Genomic DNA, 16,165 nt, shown 5'->3' on the forward strand with positions numbered 1-16,165 from the left:
TGTCTGCAGGGGAAAGTGCGATTGCCACGCAGCGACGTCGGATACAACCGAAAAAAGTGCTACACACGCGGAGTGCTCCACTACACTGCCTTAAAACGAATGCTCATCTCTATCGTGTGAGTAACCTTGCGGCCGCGGCGACTAGTCTTGCCCAAAGACGCAGCGTGCGTGGAGGCGCTAACCGAATGCGTGTGGATGCACCCTCCTACCTCGTAAAGCGCCTGCAGCTACTATCACCGTGGGCCGCTGCTGGCGGGCAGGAAGCCGACACAGCGGGGCATTGCGAGCAGCGGCTGTGCGGTGTAATGGTGAGCATAGTTGCCTTCCAAGCAGTTGATCCGGGTTCGATTCCCGGCCACCGCAAGTGGCGCTAGTTTTTTCGTATGAGTATGTGAGCCGCGTGCTGTTAAATGAAGGTTTTTTTCGTCGTAGCTCCACGCAGGCCATCCTGTAGTATGTCCCGACTTGTCCCGACTTTGCTCGGCTGACGCGAAAGCTGACGCTTGGAATTCGCCCTTATCAAAAGGACAGGCACTATAAACGGCTGTGAGAGGCGAGGTGTGGAGAGGTACCAAAACGACAGGCAATCTGCGAAATTTTCTGCTCGTTGTTCTTAAACAAAAAAAGAAAAAACCGACGCAGTCGGTAGGACTCGAACCTACGCTCCCAGAGGGAATCTGATTTCTAGTCAGACGCCTTAACCACTCGGCCACGACTGCTCGTAACGGAATTTCCCTGGAATCGTGAAAAACCCAACCGGTCTGCGCAGAATGTTGACAGGAAACGAACTCCGTGCACTGATTACGGCAGGGCTACCGTCGCTACGAGACGAGCCATTACGGAAACGTTAAAAATCTTCGCCCGGACAGGGACTTGAACCCTGGACCCTTAGGTTAAAAGCCTAATGCTCTACCGACTGAGCTATCCGGGCTCACGCTCGTTGTGGATGGAGCGGCTGCAAGCAATGTAAATAACTGGAACGCGTGTGTAGGCGTACTACGGTAATTTCTGGCTTCTGGCGCAACTGGCGACTTCACCGACCTCCCACTGACGCTGGTAGCAGCCCAACAGCGGACCAGTGCCTCTTCTCCCTTTATTCCGGTGCCGACAGTAGTTGCATCACGTGCCTGTTTTTCCCGATTACGTTCGGTCGAAGCTTCGGAAGGTGGGCGACAAACGACAGTTCGAAGGCCAAAACATGGAGCGTTGTGTGCGCAAAAACTTCCGTTCCGGTACCGGGAATCGAACCCGGGCCTCCTGGGTGAAAGCCAGGTATCCTAGCCACTAGACCACACCGGATTTGTTCGATAAGCGTGAGGTTTTCTCCGTCTCCTCTCGTATTTCGTGCTGAATCTGGACTCAGTGCAGTTCTCCGTTTGCGAGCATATTTGCGCCTACAGACTGGCATGGCGCACAGCTCGAAATTGACTATTCATTATTTTACTCCTAACAAGGGAAGAGAAAGATCAAAGTTGTACGTTGTCATAATTGGAAATAAACATATTGACGCTGAGGCGTAGACTCCTTGTGGATAACGAACGACAATTAAGTTCGTTCCCTAGCAACAGCAACGCCGTTAATTCAGCCATGATGTACAGCAAATTAAATGCCCCGGGTGAGGATCGAACTCACGACCTTAAGATTATGAGACTTACGCGCTACCTACTGCGCTACCGAGGCACGTTGCAAGTAACGTTACAGGATACTTGGTAAGTCTCTCATATTAGAGATAGACAGTTTGCGCTTTCTCAAGAATCTGTTGTGTTGCTACACGTGCTTTCCCTACTTGCTAGATTAAACTGCTGCCGCAAGCTTTTTCAACGGAACGCAGCACTGCCCGAGGTTACAGTACATCGCCCTTGCGGCACCTGAACACAGCGGCCTGTTGGGCCAGGCCGACGTCAGAGTTCAGAAATAGCACGCGACCGTTCAAGTACGGTCTATTGCGTGCTGCGTGTATGGTTCTTCTCACAGCGAATCCTGCTATACATTCCTGAGGCTGACGCAGCTCAGGCGAGGAATCGGCGCGGCAGCATTATAGCGAGAACAGCAGAACGATGCATCGGCCGGGAATCGAACCCGAGCCGTCCGCATGCTAAGCGAGCATTCACCAATTTTTTTTTTTTTTTTTTTTTTTTTTTGTTCCCATTTCTTTCGTTGCATTTGTTAGGGGCGGACGTCCGATGGCGCCCGTTCAAGTTCATCGTTGACTCGGTGTTCTATTACAGAGGGCAGATAACTCTCAGACCGAACACGCTGAGCTATCGTGCCGGCAAGCCTTAAGATTATGAGACTTACGCGCTGCCTACTGCACTACTGAGGCACATGCCATTGAACCACCGATGCTCGACAAGCTGCCCGTGCTTCCCGAGCACTTTTCTGCAGGGGAAAGTGGGATTGCCACCCAGCGACGTCGGATACAACCGAAAAAAGTGCTACACACGCGGAGTGCTCCACTACACTGCCTTAAAACGAATGCTCATCTCTATCGTGTGAGTAACCTTGCGGCCGCGGCGACTAGTCTTGTCCAAAGACGCAGCGTGCGTGGAGGCGCTACCCGAATGCGTGTGGATGCACCCTCCTACCTCGTAAAGCGCCTGCAGCTACTATCACCGTGGGCCGCTGCTGGCGGGCAGGAAGCCGACACAGCGGGGCGTTGCGAGCAGCGGCTGTGCGGTGGTGGTGTAATGGTGAGCATAGTTGCCTTCCAAGCAGTTGATCCGGGTTCGATTCCCGGCCACCGCAAGTGGCGCTAGTTTTTTCGTATGAGTATGTGAGCCGCGTGCTGTTAAATGAAGGTTTTTTTTTGTCGTAGCTCCACGCAGGCCATCCTGTAGTATGTCCCGACTTTGCTCGGCTGACGCGAAAGCTGACGCTTGGAATTCGCCCTTATCAAAAGGACAGGCACTATAAACGGCTGTGAGAGGCGAGGTGTGGAGAGGTACCAAAACGACAGGCAATCTGCGAAATTTTCTGCTCGTTGTTCTTAAACAAAAAAAGAAAAAACCGACGCAGTCGGTAGGACTCGAACCTACGCTCCCAGAGGGAATCTGATTTCTAGTCAGACGCCTTAACCACTCGGCCACGACTGCTCGTAACGGAATTTCCCTGGAATCGTGAAAAACCCAACCGGTCTGCGCAGAATGTTGACAGGAAACGAACTCCGTGCACTGATTACGGCAGGGCTACCGTCGCTACGAGACGAGCCATTACGGAAACGTTAAAAATCTTCGCCCGGACAGGGACTTGAACCCTGGACCCTTAGGTTAAAAGCCTAATGCTCTACCGACTGAGCTATCCGGGCTCACGCTCGTTGTGGATGGAGCGGCTGCAAGCAATGTAAATAACTGGAACGCGTGTGTAGGCGTACTACGGTAATTTCTGGCTTCTGGCGCAACTGGCGACTTCACCGACTTCCCACTGACGCTGGTAGCAGCCCAACAGCGGACCAGTGCCTCTTCTCCCTTTATTCCGGTGCCGACAGTAGTTGCATCACGTGCCTGTTTTTCCCGATTACGTTCGGTCGAAGCTTCGGAAGGTGGGCGACAAACGACAGTTCGAAGGCCAAAACATGGAGCGTTGTGTGCGCAAAAACTTCCGTTCCGGTACCGGGAATCGAACCCGGGCCTCCTGGGTGAAAGCTAGGTATCCTAGCCACTAGACCACACCGGATTTGTTCGATAAGCGTGAGGTTTTCTCCGTCTCCTCTCGTATTTCGTGCTGAATCTGGACTCAGTGCAGTTCTCCGTTTGCGAGCATATTTGCGCCTACAGACTGGCATGGCGCACAGCTCGAAATTGACTATTCATTATTTTACTCCTAACAAGGGAAGAGAAAGATCAAAGTTGTACGTTGTCATAATTGGAAATAAACATATTGACGCTGAGGCGTAGACTCCTTGTGGATAACGAACGACAATTAAGTTCGTTCCCTAGCAACAGCAACGCCGTTAATTCAGCCATGATGTACAGCAAATTAAATGCCCCGGGTGAGGATCGAACTCACGACCTTAAGATTATGAGACTTACGCGCTACCTACTGCGCTACCGAGGCACGTTGCAAGTAACGTTACAGGATACTTGGTAAGTCTCTCATATTAGAGATAGACAGTTTGCGCTTTCTCTAGAATCTGTTGTGTTGCTACACGTGCTTTCCCTACTTGCTAGATTAAACTGCTGCCGCAAGCTTTTTCAACGGAACGCAGCACTGCCCGAGGTTACAGTACATCGCCCTTGCGGCACCTGAACACAGCGGCCTGTTGGGCCAGGCCGACGTCAGAGTTCAGAAATAGCACGCGACCGTTCAAGTACGGTCTATTGCGTGCTGCGTGTATGGTTCTTCTCACAGCGAATCCTGCTATACATTCCTGAGGCTGACGCAGCTCAGGCGAGGAATCGGCGCGGCAGCATTATAGCGAGAACAGCAGAACGATGCATCGGCCGGGAATCGAACCCGAGCCGTCCGCATGCTAAGCGAGCATTCACCAATTTTTTTTTTTTTTTGTTCCCATTTCTTTCGTTGCATTTGTTAGGGGCGGACGTCCGATGGCGCCCGTTCAAGTTCATCGTTGACTCGGTGTTCTATTACAGAGGGCAGATAACTCTCAGACCGAACACGCTGAGCTATCGTGCCGGCAAGCCTTAAGATTATGAGACTTACGCGCTGCCTACTGCACTACTGAGGCACATGCCATTGAACCACCGATGCTCGACAAGCTGCCCGTGCTTCCCGAGCACTTTTCTGCAGGGGAAAGTGGGATTGCCACCCAGCGACGTCGGATACAACCGAAAAAAGTGCTACACACGCGGAGTGCTCCACTACACTGCCTTAAAACGAATGCTCATCTCTATCGTGTGAGTAACCTTGCGGCCGCGGCGACTAGTCTTGTCCAAAGACGCAGCGTGCGTGGAGGCGCTACCCGAATGCGTGTGGATGCACCCTCCTACCTCGTAAAGCGCCTGCAGCTACTATCACCGTGGGCCGCTGCTGGCGGGCAGGAAGCCGACACAGCGGGGCGTTGCGAGCAGCGGCTGTGCGGTGGTGGTGTAATGGTGAGCATAGTTGCCTTCCAAGCAGTTGATCCGGGTTCGATTCCCGGCCACCGCAAGTGGCGCTAGTTTTTTCGTATGAGTATGTGAGCCGCGTGCTGTTAAATGAAGGTTTTTTTTTTTGTCGTAGCTCCACGCAGGCCATCCTGTAGTATGTCCCGACTTGTCCCGACTTTGCTCGGCTGACGCGAAAGCTGACGCTTGGAATTCGCCCTTATCAAAAGGACAGGCACTATAAACGGCTGTGCGAGGCGAGGTGTGGAGAGGTACCAAAACGACAGGCAATCTGCGAAATTTTCTGCTCGTTGTTCTTAAACAAAAAAAGAAAAAACCGACGCAGTCGGTAGGACTCGAACCTACGCTCCCAGAGGGAATCTGATTTCTAGTCAGACGCCTTAACCACTCGGCCACGACTGCTCGTAACGGAATTTCCCTGGAATCGTGAAAAACCCAACCGGTCTGCGCAGAATGTTGACAGGAAACGAACTCCGTGCACTGATTACGGCAGGGCTACCGTCGCTACGAGACGAGCCATTACGGAAACGTTAAAAATCTTCGCCCGGACAGGGACTTGAACCCTGGACCCTTAGGTTAAAAGCCTAATGCTCTACCGACTGAGCTATCCGGGCTCACGCTCGTTGTGGATGGAGCGGCTGCAAGCAATGTAAATAACTGGAACGCGTGTGTAGGCGTACTACGGTAATTTCTGGCTTCTGGCGCAACTGGCGACTTCACCGACCTCCCACTGACGCTGGTAGCAGCCCAACAGCGGACCAGTGCCTCTTCTCCCTTTATTCCGGTGCCGACAGTAGTTGCATCACGTGCCTGTTTTTCCCGATTACGTTCGGTCGAAGCTTCGGAAGGTGGGCGACAAACGACAGTTCGAAGGCCAAAACATGGAGCGTTGTGTGCGCAAAAACTTCCGTTCCGGTACCGGGAATCGAACCCGGGCCTCCTGGGTGAAAGCCAGGTATCCTAGCCACTAGACCACACCGGATTTGTTCGATAAGCGTGAGGTTTTCTCCGTCTCCTCTCGTATTTCGTGCTGAATCTGGACTCAGTGCAGTTCTCCGTTTGCGAGCATATTTGCGCCTACAGACTGGCATGGCGCACAGCTCGAAATTGACTATTCATTATTTTACTCCTAACAAGGGAAGAGAAAGATCAAAGTTGTACGTTGTCATAATTGGAAATAAACATATTGACGCTGAGGCGTAGACTCCTTGTGGATAACGAACGACAATTAAGTTCGTTCCCTAGCAACAGCAACGCCGTTAATTCAGCCATGATGTACAGCAAATTAAATGCCCCGGGTGAGGATCGAACTCACGACCTTAAGATTATGAGACTTACGCGCTACCTACTGCGCTACCGAGGCACGTTGCAAGTAACGTTACAGGATACTTGGTAAGTCTCTCATATTAGAGATAGACAGTTTGCGCTTTCTCAAGAATCTGTTGTGTTGCTACACGTGCTTTCCCTACTTGCTAGATTAAACTGCTGCCGCAAGCTTTTTCAACGGAACGCAGCACTGCCCGAGGTTACAGTACATCGCCCTTGCGGCACCTGAACACAGCGGCCTGTTGGGCCAGGCCGACGTCAGAGTTCAGAAATAGCACGCGACCGTTCAAGTACGGTCTATTGCGTGCTGCGTGTATGGTTCTTCTCACAGCGAATCCTGCTATACATTCCTGAGGCTGACGCAGCTCAGGCGAGGAATCGGCGCGGCAGCATTATAGCGAGAACAGCAGAACGATGCATCGGCCGGGAATCGAACCCGAGCCGTCCGCATGCTAAGCGAGCATTCACCAATTTTTTTTTTTTTTTTTTTTTTTTTTTGTTCCCATTTCTTTCGTTGCATTTGTTAGGGGCGGACGTCCGATGGCGCCCGTTCAAGTTCATCGTTGACTCGGTGTTCTATTACAGAGGGCAGATAACTCTCAGACCGAACACGCTGAGCTATCGTGCCGGCAAGCCTTAAGATTATGAGACTTACGCGCTGCCTACTGCACTACTGAGGCACATGCCATTGAACCACCGATGCTCGACAAGCTGCCCGTGCTTCCCGAGCACTTTTCTGCAGGGGAAAGTGGGATTGCCACCCAGCGACGTCGGATACAACCGAAAAAAGTGCTACACACGCGGAGTGCTCCACTACACTGCCTTAAAACGAATGCTCATCTCTATCGTGTGAGTAACCTTGCGGCCGCGGCGACTAGTCTTGTCCAAAGACGCAGCGTGCGTGGAGGCGCTACCCGAATGCGTGTGGATGCACCCTCCTACCTCGTAAAGCGCCTGCAGCTACTATCACCGTGGGCCGCTGCTGGCGGGCAGGAAGCCGACACAGCGGGGCGTTGCGAGCAGCGGCTGTGCGGTGGTGGTGTAATGGTGAGCATAGTTGCCTTCCAAGCAGTTGATCCGGGTTCGATTCCCGGCCACCGCAAGTGGCGCTAGTTTTTTCGTATGAGTATGTGAGCCGCGTGCTGTTAAATGAAGGTTTTTTTTTGTCGTAGCTCCACGCAGGCCATCCTGTAGTATGTCCCGACTTTGCTCGGCTGACGCGAAAGCTGACGCTTGGAATTCGCCCTTATCAAAAGGACAGGCACTATAAACGGCTGTGAGAGGCGAGGTGTGGAGAGGTACCAAAACGACAGGCAATCTGCGAAATTTTCTGCTCGTTGTTCTTAAACAAAAAAAGAAAAAACCGACGCAGTCGGTAGGACTCGAACCTACGCTCCCAGAGGGAATCTGATTTCTAGTCAGACGCCTTAACCACTCGGCCACGACTGCTCGTAACGGAATTTCCCTGGAATCGTGAAAAACCCAACCGGTCTGCGCAGAATGTTGACAGGAAACGAACTCCGTGCACTGATTACGGCAGGGCTACCGTCGCTACGAGACGAGCCATTACGGAAACGTTAAAAATCTTCGCCCGGACAGGGACTTGAACCCTGGACCCTTAGGTTAAAAGCCTAATGCTCTACCGACTGAGCTATCCGGGCTCACGCTCGTTGTGGATGGAGCGGCTGCAAGCAATGTAAATAACTGGAACGCGTGTGTAGGCGTACTACGGTAATTTCTGGCTTCTGGCGCAACTGGCGACTTCACCGACTTCCCACTGACGCTGGTAGCAGCCCAACAGCGGACCAGTGCCTCTTCTCCCTTTATTCCGGTGCCGACAGTAGTTGCATCACGTGCCTGTTTTTCCCGATTACGTTCGGTCGAAGCTTCGGAAGGTGGGCGACAAACGACAGTTCGAAGGCCAAAACATGGAGCGTTGTGTGCGCAAAAACTTCCGTTCCGGTACCGGGAATCGAACCCGGGCCTCCTGGGTGAAAGCTAGGTATCCTAGCCACTAGACCACACCGGATTTGTTCGATAAGCGTGAGGTTTTCTCCGTCTCCTCTCGTATTTCGTGCTGAATCTGGACTCAGTGCAGTTCTCCGTTTGCGAGCATATTTGCGCCTACAGACTGGCATGGCGCACAGCTCGAAATTGACTATTCATTATTTTACTCCTAACAAGGGAAGAGAAAGATCAAAGTTGTACGTTGTCATAATTGGAAATAAACATATTGACGCTGAGGCGTAGACTCCTTGTGGATAACGAACGACAATTAAGTTCGTTCCCTAGCAACAGCAACGCCGTTAATTCAGCCATGATGTACAGCAAATTAAATGCCCCGGGTGAGGATCGAACTCACGACCTTAAGATTATGAGACTTACGCGCTACCTACTGCGCTACCGAGGCACGTTGCAAGTAACGTTACAGGATACTTGGTAAGTCTCTCATATTAGAGATAGACAGTTTGCGCTTTCTCTAGAATCTGTTGTGTTGCTACACGTGCTTTCCCTACTTGCTAGATTAAACTGCTGCCGCAAGCTTTTTCAACGGAACGCAGCACTGCCCGAGGTTACAGTACATCGCCCTTGCGGCACCTGAACACAGCGGCCTGTTGGGCCAGGCCGACGTCAGAGTTCAGAAATAGCACGCGACCGTTCAAGTACGGTCTATTGCGTGCTGCGTGTATGGTTCTTCTCACAGCGAATCCTGCTATACATTCCTGAGGCTGACGCAGCTCAGGCGAGGAATCGGCGCGGCAGCATTATAGCGAGAACAGCAGAACGATGCATCGGCCGGGAATCGAACCCGAGCCGTCCGCATGCTAAGCGAGCATTCACCAATTTTTTTTTTTTTTTTTTTTTTTTTGTTCCCATTTCTTTCGTTGCATTTGTTAGGGGCGGACGTCCGATGGCGCCCGTTCAAGTTCATCGTTGACTCGGTGTTCTATTACAGAGGGCAGATAACTCTCAGACCGAACACGCTGAGCTATCGTGCCGGCAAGCCTTAAGATTATGAGACTTACGCGCTGCCTACTGCACTACTGAGGCACATGCCATTGAACCACCGATGCTCGACAAGCTGCCCGTGCTTCCCGAGCACTTTTCTGCAGGGGAAAGTGGGATTGCCACCCAGCGACGTCGGATACAACCGAAAAAAGTGCTACACACGCGGAGTGCTCCACTACACTGCCTTAAAACGAATGCTCATCTCTATCGTGTGAGTAACCTTGCGGCCGCGGCGACTAGTCTTGTCCAAAGACGCAGCGTGCGTGGAGGCGCTACCCGAATGCGTGTGGATGCACCCTCCTACCTCGTAAAGCGCCTGCAGCTACTATCACCGTGGGCCGCTGCTGGCGGGCAGGAAGCCGACACAGCGGGGCGTTGCGAGCAGCGGCTGTGCGGTGGTGGTGTAATGGTGAGCATAGTTGCCTTCCAAGCAGTTGATCCGGGTTCGATTCCCGGCCACCGCAAGTGGCGCTAGTTTTTTCGTATGAGTATGTGAGCCGCGTGCTGTTAAATGAAGGTTTTTTTTTGTCGTAGCTCCACGCAGGCCATCCTGTAGTATGTCCCGACTTTGCTCGGCTGACGCGAAAGCTGACGCTTGGAATTCGCCCTTATCAAAAGGACAGGCACTATAAACGGCTGTGAGAGGCGAGGTGTGGAGAGGTACCAAAACGACAGGCAATCTGCGAAATTTTCTGCTCGTTGTTCTTAAACAAAAAAAGAAAAAACCGACGCAGTCGGTAGGACTCGAACCTACGCTCCCAGAGGGAATCTGATTTCTAGTCAGACGCCTTAACCACTCGGCCACGACTGCTCGTAACGGAATTTCCCTGGAATCGTGAAAAACCCAACCGGTCTGCGCAGAATGTTGACAGGAAACGAACTCCGTGCACTGATTACGGCAGGGCTACCGTCGCTACGAGACGAGCCATTACGGAAACGTTAAAAATCTTCGCCCGGACAGGGACTTGAACCCTGGACCCTTAGGTTAAAAGCCTAATGCTCTACCGACTGAGCTATCCGGGCTCACGCTCGTTGTGGATGGAGCGGCTGCAAGCAATGTAAATAACTGGAACGCGTGTGTAGGCGTACTACGGTAATTTCTGGCTTCTGGCGCAACTGGCGACTTCACCGACTTCCCACTGACGCTGGTAGCAGCCCAACAGCGGACCAGTGCCTCTTCTCCCTTTATTCCGGTGCCGACAGTAGTTGCATCACGTGCCTGTTTTTCCCGATTACGTTCGGTCGAAGCTTCGGAAGGTGGGCGACAAACGACAGTTCGAAGGCCAAAACATGGAGCGTTGTGTGCGCAAAAACTTCCGTTCCGGTACCGGGAATCGAACCCGGGCCTCCTGGGTGAAAGCTAGGTATCCTAGCCACTAGACCACACCGGATTTGTTCGATAAGCGTGAGGTTTTCTCCGTCTCCTCTCGTATTTCGTGCTGAATCTGGACTCAGTGCAGTTCTCCGTTTGCGAGCATATTTGCGCCTACAGACTGGCATGGCGCACAGCTCGAAATTGACTATTCATTATTTTACTCCTAACAAGGGAAGAGAAAGATCAAAGTTGTACGTTGTCATAATTGGAAATAAACATATTGACGCTGAGGCGTAGACTCCTTGTGGATAACGAACGACAATTAAGTTCGTTCCCTAGCAACAGCAACGCCGTTAATTCAGCCATGATGTACAGCAAATTAAATGCCCCGGGTGAGGATCGAACTCACGACCTTAAGATTATGAGACTTACGCGCTACCTACTGCGCTACCGAGGCACGTTGCAAGTAACGTTACAGGATACTTGGTAAGTCTCTCATATTAGAGATAGACAGTTTGCGCTTTCTCTAGAATCTGTTGTGTTGCTACACGTGCTTTCCCTACTTGCTAGATTAAACTGCTGCCGCAAGCTTTTTCAACGGAACGCAGCACTGCCCGAGGTTACAGTACATCGCCCTTGCGGCACCTGAACACAGCGGCCTGTTGGGCCAGGCCGACGTCAGAGTTCAGAAATAGCACGCGACCGTTCAAGTACGGTCTATTGCGTGCTGCGTGTATGGTTCTTCTCACAGCGAATCCTGCTATACATTCCTGAGGCTGACGCAGCTCAGGCGAGGAATCGGCGCGGCAGCATTATAGCGAGAACAGCAGAACGATGCATCGGCCGGGAATCGAACCCGAGCCGTCCGCATGCTAAGCGAGCATTCACCAATTTTTTTTTTTTTTTTTTTTTTTTGTTCCCATTTCTTTCGTTGCATTTGTTAGGGGCGGACGTCCGATGGCGCCCGTTCAAGTTCATCGTTGACTCGGTGTTCTATTACAGAGGGCAGATAACTCTCAGACCGAACACGCTGAGCTATCGTGCCGGCAAGCCTTAAGATTATGAGACTTACGCGCTGCCTACTGCACTACTGAGGCACATGCCATTGAACCACCGATGCTCGACAAGCTGCCCGTGCTTCCCGAGCACTTTTCTGCAGGGGAAAGTGGGATTGCCACCCAGCGACGTCGGATACAACCGAAAAAAGTGCTACACACGCGGAGTGCTCCACTACACTGCCTTAAAACGAATGCTCATCTCTATCGTGTGAGTAACCTTGCGGCCGCGGCGACTAGTCTTGTCCAAAGACGCAGCGTGCGTGGAGGCGCTACCCGAATGCGTGTGGATGCACCCTCCTACCTCGTAAAGCGCCTGCAGCTACTATCACCGTGGGCCGCTGCTGGCGGGCAGGAAGCCGACACAGCGGGGCGTTGCGAGCAGCGGCTGTGCGGTGGTGGTGTAATGGTGAGCATAGTTGCCTTCCAAGCAGTTGATCCGGGTTCGATTCCCGGCCACCGCAAGTGGCGCTAGTTTTTTCGTATGAGTATGTGAGCCGCGTGCTGTTAAATGAAGGTTTTTTTTTGTCGTAGCTCCACGCAGGCCATCCTGTAGTATGTCCCGACTTTGCTCGGCTGACGCGAAAGCTGACGCTTGGAATTCGCCCTTATCAAAAGGACAGGCACTATAAACGGCTGTGAGAGGCGAGGTGTGGAGAGGTACCAAAACGACAGGCAATCTGCGAAATTTTCTGCTCGTTGTTCTTAAACAAAAAAAGAAAAAACCGACGCAGTCGGTAGGACTCGAACCTACGCTCCCAGAGGGAATCTGATTTCTAGTCAGACGCCTTAACCACTCGGCCACGACTGCTCGTAACGGAATTTCCCTGGAATCGTGAAAAACCCAACCGGTCTGCGCAGAATGTTGACAGGAAACGAACTCCGTGCACTGATTACGGCAGGGCTACCGTCGCTACGAGACGAGCCATTACGGAAACGTTAAAAATCTTCGCCCGGACAGGGACTTGAACCCTGGACCCTTAGGTTAAAAGCCTAATGCTCTACCGACTGAGCTATCCGGGCTCACGCTCGTTGTGGATGGAGCGGCTGCAAGCAATGTAAATAACTGGAACGCGTGTGTAGGCGTACTACGGTAATATCTGGCTTCTGGCGCAACTGGCGACTTCACCGACTTCCCACTGACGCTGGTAGCAGCCCAACAGCGGACCAGTGCCTCTTCTCCCTTTATTCCGGTGCCGACAGTAGTTGCATCACGTGCCTGTTTTTCCCGATTACGTTCGGTCGAAGCTTCGGAAGGTGGGCGACAAACGACAGTTCGAAGGCCAAAACATGGAGCGTTGTGTGCGCAAAAACTTCCGTTCCGGTACCGGGAATCGAACCCGGGCCTCCTGGGTGAAAGCTAGGTATCCTAGCCACTAGACCACACCGGATTTGTTCGATAAGCGTGAGGTTTTCTCCGTCTCCTCTCGTATTTCGTGCTGAATCTGGACTCAGTGCAGTTCTCCGTTTGCGAGCATATTTGCGCCTACAGACTGGCATGGCGCACAGCTCGAAATTGACTATTCATTATTTTACTCCTAACAAGGGAAGAGAAAGATCAAAGTTGTACGTTGTCATAATTGGAAATAAACATATTGACGCTGAGGCGTAGACTCCTTGTGGATAACGAACGACAATTAAGTTCGTTCCCTAGCAACAGCAACGCCGTTAATTCAGCCATGATGTACAGCAAATTAAATGCCCCGGGTGAGGATCGAACTCACGACCTTAAGATTATGAGACTTACGCGCTACCTACTGCGCTACCGAGGCACGTTGCAAGTAACGTTACAGGATACTTGGTAAGTCTCTCATATTAGAGATAGACAGTTTGCGCTTTCTCTAGAATCTGTTGTGTTGCTACACGTGCTTTCCCTACTTGCTAGATTAAACTGCTGCCGCAAGCTTTTTCAACGGAACGCAGCACTGCCCGAGGTTACAGTACATCGCCCTTGCGGCACCTGAACACAGCGGCCTGTTGGGCCAGGCCGACGTCAGAGTTCAGAAATAGCACGCGACCGTTCAAGTACGGTCTATTGCGTGCTGCGTGTATGGTTCTTCTCACAGCGAATCCTGCTATACATTCCTGAGGCTGACGCAGCTCAGGCGAGGAATCGGCGCGGCAGCATTATAGCGAGAACAGCAGAACGATGCATCGGCCGGGAATCGAACCCGAGCCGTCCGCATGCTAAGCGAGCATTCACCAATTTTTTTTTTTTTTTTTTTTTTTTTTTTGTTCCCATTTCTTTCGTTGCATTTGTTAGGGGCGGACGTCCGATGGCGCCCGTTCAAGTTCATCGTTGACTCGGTGTTCTATTACAGAGGGCAGATAACTCTCAGACCGAACACGCTGAGCTATCGTGCCGGCAAGCCTTAAGATTATGAGACTTACGCGCTGCCTACTGCACTACTGAGGCACATGCCATTGAACCACCGATGCTCGACAAGCTGCCCGTGCTTCCCGAGCACTTTTCTGCAGGGGAAAGTGGGATTGCCACCCAGCGACGTCGGATACAACCGAAAAAAGTGCTACACACGCGGAGTGCTCCACTACACTGCCTTAAAACGAATGCTCATCTCTATCGTGTGAGTAACCTTGCGGCCGCGGCGACTAGTCTTGTCCAAAGACGCAGCGTGCGTGGAGGCGCTACCCGAATGCGTGTGGATGCACCCTCCTACCTCGTAAAGCGCCTGCAGCTACTATCACCGTGGGCCGCTGCTGGCGGGCAGGAAGCCGACACAGCGGGGCGTTGCGAGCAGCGGCTGTGCGGTGGTGGTGTAATGGTGAGCATAGTTGCCTTCCAAGCAGTTGATCCGGGTTCGATTCCCGGCCACCGCAAGTGGCGCTAGTTTTTTCGTATGAGTATGTGAGCCGCGTGCTGTTAAATGAAGGTTTTTTTTTGTCGTAGCTCCACGCAGGCCATCCTGTAGTATGTCCCGACTTTGCTCGGCTGACGCGAAAGCTGACGCTTGGAATTCGCCCTTATCAAAAGGACAGGCACTATAAACGGCTGTGAGAGGCGAGGTGTGGAGAGGTACCAAAACGACAGGCAATCTGCGAAATTTTCTGCTCGTTGTTCTTAAACAAAAAAAGAAAAAACCGACGCAGTCGGTAGGACTCGAACCTACGCTCCCAGAGGGAATCTGATTTCTAGTCAGACGCCTTAACCACTCGGCCACGACTGCTCGTAACGGAATTTCCCTGGAATCGTGAAAAACCCAACCGGTCTGCGCAGAATGTTGACAGGAAACGAACTCCGTGCACTGATTACGGCAGGGCTACCGTCGCTACGAGACGAGCCATTACGGAAACGTTAAAAATCTTCGCCCGGACAGGGACTTGAACCCTGGACCCTTAGGTTAAAAGCCTAATGCTCTACCGACTGAGCTATCCGGGCTCACGCTCGTTGTGGATGGAGCGGCTGCAAGCAATGTAAATAACTGGAACGCGTGTGTAGGCGTACTACGGTAATTTCTGGCTTCTGGCGCAACTGGCGACTTCACCGACTTCCCACTGACGCTGGTAGCAGCCCAACAGCGGACCAGTGCCTCTTCTCCCTTTATTCCGGTGCCGACAGTAGTTGCATCACGTGCCTGTTTTTCCCGATTACGTTCGGTCGAAGCTTCGGAAGGTGGGCGACAAACGACAGTTCGAAGGCCAAAACATGGAGCGTTATGTGCGCAAAAACTTCCGTTCCGGTACCGGGAATCGAACCCGGGCCTCCTGGGTGAAAGCCAGGTATCCTAGCCACTAGACCACACCGGATTTATTCGATAAGCGTGAGGTTTTCTCCGTCTCCTCTCGTATTTCGTGCTGAATCTGGACTCAGTGCAGTTCTCCGTTTGCGAGCATATTTGCGCCTACAGACTGGCATGGCGCACAGCTCGAAATTGACTATTCATTATTTTACTCCTAACAAGGGAAGAGAAAGATCAAAGTTGTACGTTGTCATAATTGGAAATAAACATATTGACGCTGAGGCGTAGACTCCTTGTGGATAACGAACGACAATTAAGTTCGTTCCCTAGCAACAGCAACGCCGTTAATTCAGCCATGATGTACAGCAAATTAAATGCCCCGGCTGAGGATCGAACTCACGACCTTAAGATTATGAGACTTACGCGCTACCTACTGCGCTACCGAGGCACGTTGCAAGTAACGTTACAGGAAACTTGGCAAGTCTCTCATATTAGAGATAGACAGTTTGCGCTTTCTCAAGAATCTGTTGTGTTGCTACACGTGCTTTCCCTACTTGCTAGATTAAACTGCTGCCGCAAGCTTTTTCAACGGAACGCAGCACTGCCCGAGGTTACAGTACATCGCCCTTGCGGCACCTGAACACAGCGGCCTGTTGGGCCAGGCCGACGTCAGAGTTCAGAAATAGCACGCGACCGTTC

At 52.0% G+C, this 16,165-nt stretch overlaps 34 non-coding genes across 34 annotated transcripts; 6 read left to right on the plus strand and 28 right to left on the minus strand.

The window, feature by feature from the left end:
- Window positions 1–637: 637 nt before the first annotated feature.
- Window positions 638–719, minus strand: Trnas-aga. The gene has a single exon. It is a non-coding gene; the product is annotated as a tRNA-Ser (tRNA).
- Window positions 720–858: 139 nt separating this feature from the next.
- Trnak-uuu lies at window positions 859–931 on the minus strand. The gene has a single exon. It is a non-coding gene; the product is annotated as a tRNA-Lys (tRNA).
- A 296-nt stretch (window positions 932–1,227) lies between these two features.
- Window positions 1,228–1,299, minus strand: Trnae-uuc. Its single transcript has one exon. It is a non-coding gene; the product is annotated as a tRNA-Glu (tRNA).
- A 308-nt stretch (window positions 1,300–1,607) lies between these two features.
- On the minus strand, window positions 1,608–1,680 carry Trnam-cau. The gene has a single exon. It is a non-coding gene; the product is annotated as a tRNA-Met (tRNA).
- Window positions 1,681–2,673: 993 nt separating this feature from the next.
- Window positions 2,674–2,745, plus strand: Trnag-ucc. Its single transcript has one exon. It is a non-coding gene; the product is annotated as a tRNA-Gly (tRNA).
- Window positions 2,746–3,010: 265 nt separating this feature from the next.
- Trnas-aga lies at window positions 3,011–3,092 on the minus strand. The gene has a single exon. It is a non-coding gene; the product is annotated as a tRNA-Ser (tRNA).
- Window positions 3,093–3,231: 139 nt separating this feature from the next.
- Window positions 3,232–3,304, minus strand: Trnak-uuu. The gene has a single exon. It is a non-coding gene; the product is annotated as a tRNA-Lys (tRNA).
- A 296-nt stretch (window positions 3,305–3,600) lies between these two features.
- Window positions 3,601–3,672, minus strand: Trnae-uuc. Its single transcript has one exon. It is a non-coding gene; the product is annotated as a tRNA-Glu (tRNA).
- A 308-nt stretch (window positions 3,673–3,980) lies between these two features.
- On the minus strand, window positions 3,981–4,053 carry Trnam-cau. Its single transcript has one exon. It is a non-coding gene; the product is annotated as a tRNA-Met (tRNA).
- Window positions 4,054–5,034: 981 nt separating this feature from the next.
- Window positions 5,035–5,106, plus strand: Trnag-ucc. The gene has a single exon. It is a non-coding gene; the product is annotated as a tRNA-Gly (tRNA).
- Window positions 5,107–5,383: 277 nt separating this feature from the next.
- On the minus strand, window positions 5,384–5,465 carry Trnas-aga. Its single transcript has one exon. It is a non-coding gene; the product is annotated as a tRNA-Ser (tRNA).
- Window positions 5,466–5,604: 139 nt separating this feature from the next.
- Trnak-uuu lies at window positions 5,605–5,677 on the minus strand. Its single transcript has one exon. It is a non-coding gene; the product is annotated as a tRNA-Lys (tRNA).
- Window positions 5,678–5,973: 296 nt separating this feature from the next.
- On the minus strand, window positions 5,974–6,045 carry Trnae-uuc. The gene has a single exon. It is a non-coding gene; the product is annotated as a tRNA-Glu (tRNA).
- Window positions 6,046–6,353: 308 nt separating this feature from the next.
- Trnam-cau lies at window positions 6,354–6,426 on the minus strand. Its single transcript has one exon. It is a non-coding gene; the product is annotated as a tRNA-Met (tRNA).
- A 993-nt stretch (window positions 6,427–7,419) lies between these two features.
- On the plus strand, window positions 7,420–7,491 carry Trnag-ucc. The gene has a single exon. It is a non-coding gene; the product is annotated as a tRNA-Gly (tRNA).
- A 265-nt stretch (window positions 7,492–7,756) lies between these two features.
- Trnas-aga lies at window positions 7,757–7,838 on the minus strand. The gene has a single exon. It is a non-coding gene; the product is annotated as a tRNA-Ser (tRNA).
- A 139-nt stretch (window positions 7,839–7,977) lies between these two features.
- Trnak-uuu lies at window positions 7,978–8,050 on the minus strand. The gene has a single exon. It is a non-coding gene; the product is annotated as a tRNA-Lys (tRNA).
- Window positions 8,051–8,346: 296 nt separating this feature from the next.
- On the minus strand, window positions 8,347–8,418 carry Trnae-uuc. The gene has a single exon. It is a non-coding gene; the product is annotated as a tRNA-Glu (tRNA).
- A 308-nt stretch (window positions 8,419–8,726) lies between these two features.
- On the minus strand, window positions 8,727–8,799 carry Trnam-cau. The gene has a single exon. It is a non-coding gene; the product is annotated as a tRNA-Met (tRNA).
- A 991-nt stretch (window positions 8,800–9,790) lies between these two features.
- Window positions 9,791–9,862, plus strand: Trnag-ucc. The gene has a single exon. It is a non-coding gene; the product is annotated as a tRNA-Gly (tRNA).
- A 265-nt stretch (window positions 9,863–10,127) lies between these two features.
- Trnas-aga lies at window positions 10,128–10,209 on the minus strand. The gene has a single exon. It is a non-coding gene; the product is annotated as a tRNA-Ser (tRNA).
- Window positions 10,210–10,348: 139 nt separating this feature from the next.
- Trnak-uuu lies at window positions 10,349–10,421 on the minus strand. The gene has a single exon. It is a non-coding gene; the product is annotated as a tRNA-Lys (tRNA).
- Window positions 10,422–10,717: 296 nt separating this feature from the next.
- On the minus strand, window positions 10,718–10,789 carry Trnae-uuc. The gene has a single exon. It is a non-coding gene; the product is annotated as a tRNA-Glu (tRNA).
- A 308-nt stretch (window positions 10,790–11,097) lies between these two features.
- Window positions 11,098–11,170, minus strand: Trnam-cau. The gene has a single exon. It is a non-coding gene; the product is annotated as a tRNA-Met (tRNA).
- Window positions 11,171–12,160: 990 nt separating this feature from the next.
- Trnag-ucc lies at window positions 12,161–12,232 on the plus strand. The gene has a single exon. It is a non-coding gene; the product is annotated as a tRNA-Gly (tRNA).
- Window positions 12,233–12,497: 265 nt separating this feature from the next.
- Trnas-aga lies at window positions 12,498–12,579 on the minus strand. The gene has a single exon. It is a non-coding gene; the product is annotated as a tRNA-Ser (tRNA).
- A 139-nt stretch (window positions 12,580–12,718) lies between these two features.
- Window positions 12,719–12,791, minus strand: Trnak-uuu. Its single transcript has one exon. It is a non-coding gene; the product is annotated as a tRNA-Lys (tRNA).
- Window positions 12,792–13,087: 296 nt separating this feature from the next.
- On the minus strand, window positions 13,088–13,159 carry Trnae-uuc. Its single transcript has one exon. It is a non-coding gene; the product is annotated as a tRNA-Glu (tRNA).
- Window positions 13,160–13,467: 308 nt separating this feature from the next.
- On the minus strand, window positions 13,468–13,540 carry Trnam-cau. The gene has a single exon. It is a non-coding gene; the product is annotated as a tRNA-Met (tRNA).
- Window positions 13,541–14,534: 994 nt separating this feature from the next.
- Window positions 14,535–14,606, plus strand: Trnag-ucc. The gene has a single exon. It is a non-coding gene; the product is annotated as a tRNA-Gly (tRNA).
- Window positions 14,607–14,871: 265 nt separating this feature from the next.
- Trnas-aga lies at window positions 14,872–14,953 on the minus strand. Its single transcript has one exon. It is a non-coding gene; the product is annotated as a tRNA-Ser (tRNA).
- A 139-nt stretch (window positions 14,954–15,092) lies between these two features.
- On the minus strand, window positions 15,093–15,165 carry Trnak-uuu. The gene has a single exon. It is a non-coding gene; the product is annotated as a tRNA-Lys (tRNA).
- Window positions 15,166–15,461: 296 nt separating this feature from the next.
- On the minus strand, window positions 15,462–15,533 carry Trnae-uuc. Its single transcript has one exon. It is a non-coding gene; the product is annotated as a tRNA-Glu (tRNA).
- A 308-nt stretch (window positions 15,534–15,841) lies between these two features.
- On the minus strand, window positions 15,842–15,914 carry Trnam-cau. The gene has a single exon. It is a non-coding gene; the product is annotated as a tRNA-Met (tRNA).
- Between the last annotated feature and the right edge of the window lie 251 nt (window positions 15,915–16,165).

Source organism: Schistocerca americana, chromosome 3 (assembly GCF_021461395.2).
Source record: "Schistocerca americana isolate TAMUIC-IGC-003095 chromosome 3, iqSchAmer2.1, whole genome shotgun sequence".
NCBI classification, from domain to species: domain Eukaryota; kingdom Metazoa; phylum Arthropoda; class Insecta; order Orthoptera; family Acrididae; genus Schistocerca; species Schistocerca americana.